A 2,149-nucleotide genomic window follows, 5' to 3' on the forward strand; every position below is an offset into this window, starting at 1 on the left:
GGCTTTCAACTTTGAGTTGTTGCTCAATTTTTAGATGCCACATACTAAATTGTGGCTTTTACTATTTTTTTATTGCATATGCTGCACTAGTCCAAACCATTGTTATTTCACGCAATAGTTTGGTTATTTCTGATGCTTTAGCTTATTGAGAACCAAAGAATCTGTGATACGGCTATTCTGTGTAAAGGAAAGATATTTCCATGGTCTGCACATTTATATGACAGAATTAAGAGATGCTTTTGTATGGCAGTGTTAATAATTACTCCCTCCGTAAACTAATATAAGAGCGTTTAGATTGCTATTTTAGTGATCTAAACACTCTTATATTAGTTTACAGAGGGAGTAGATATCAAGTGTCATATTGTCTAGACAACTTGCATTAAGGCTTTAAGATGTAGTAACAACGCTTGATTCGCAGAAAAGCCACGGCTTCTGACTCCAATGCATTCCAAAACCGTAAGGTTGTATTTGTTTCGCTCGCAATGTCTTTCATAGCCATGGTTTCCGATACAGGACTTAACGAAACTGAAGACGCCCAGATCGGAGCTGATTGGAAAACGGGAACACATCTGCGCCAACCAAACGAAGCGCGGTTTCGAGTTAAATTAGTGTATAGGCTACAATTGTCTTGCAGAAGTTGTACTAAATTAGTTAGGCTGATTATCAAATTAGGATATGTACTGTAAAAACTCCATAAAATTTGATAGGATCATATATAAATTTTTGTTCACCACTGTCACATGCACAGGCTGACTCAAACATTGTGTACATACATCTGATATAATATACTACCTCTGTCCCATAATGTAAGACGTTTTTTGACTCTACTGTAGTGTCAAAAAACGTCTTACATTATGGGACGGACGGAGTATTTTATAAGGATAGCTTTGTTCTACAACTCTTGTATCTCACTTTTTTATGTCCAAACATAAATCAACCGCTTTACTAGAAGAGATGCATTATAACATAGAACTTTCAAATTCCAGTATATCCTAGCTTCAATAGCTTGAGCGCCATCCAGCTCCAATCATCATCTGAAGATACCTTGGGCTGCAGAACAAGGCAAAAGTGGATGCAACTTCAACACTAGCTTGTACAACAATTTATTTTCTCTACGGATGAGCTTGCAGCTGAACATGCAGACAAGAATACCTGAAAAAAATAGGAACATCAACTATTTTCAGGTGCATATCCAAGACAAAAGGTCAACAAAATTATCTAGTTGGATAAAGTTTAATTTGTGCTAAAAGCCTTGTGAATGATACTACTTAAGATTTGCATGCTAGATCGTGGCTAGAGTGTGGATTTGCAACAAGAAAATAAATCATGAACAAGATAATGACTAGTAATGCTTTCAGAAATTTCTGTTGGGCATCAAAAGTGGAGTTTCATTTTGAGACCAACAAAGTGAACCAGCAGAAAAACACAACAAATATAATCTACTCCAGGCGGCCACCTAAAATGGTTTTACAAGGTCCTTTGTGTAAAATGTACCGGCGACCACCTAATGATAACATCATGTCCATCAGCTTTTCATCCAGTGGCTCAGAATCGCTCGGAGCATTCGTAGCACGAGTTCAACCATAGCACTGGATACGTTCTCGTACTGAACATGCTATAGTATACTGACGACCAGCAAAGAAAAAAGACTCATTCAGGTGCTTCAAAATTATCAACTGAAGAAGGAAAACAATCACAAAAATGCACTCTGTTGATTACATGTGCAGGGCTACGAGGAGGTTGAGGCATCGCAAGGGACGGATCGGCAAGATCGTGGAAAATGAAATACTTGCAGAAATTAATACTTGAAAAATGGACCACAAGGGCAACAGTTTCCTACCATGAAACCCCTTGCAGAGATAGCTGTAGCTAACAGTTTGCTGCCATCATTTCCTACAGAGCACCAAATATAATTAGTGCACTATATTAATGAGTAAAGCAGATGCAAAAATTAAAAATGGACATATTTGACACCTCTTGCAGTTTAGTGCAATTACGCCGATCATGACCTGTCACCCCACAGTAGCCACATTTCCTCTTTGATCTTTGCTTCTTCATCTTTGCCTGCAACCTTTTCTTCAGTGCACCTCGGCCTTGCACATGCATTGGGTCCAGAACCTTTTCCAAATCTCCACAATCAATTTCCGTC

Source organism: Triticum dicoccoides, unplaced genomic scaffold, assembly GCF_002162155.2.
Source record: "Triticum dicoccoides isolate Atlit2015 ecotype Zavitan unplaced genomic scaffold, WEW_v2.0 scaffold121619, whole genome shotgun sequence".
NCBI classification, from domain to species: domain Eukaryota; kingdom Viridiplantae; phylum Streptophyta; class Magnoliopsida; order Poales; family Poaceae; genus Triticum; species Triticum dicoccoides.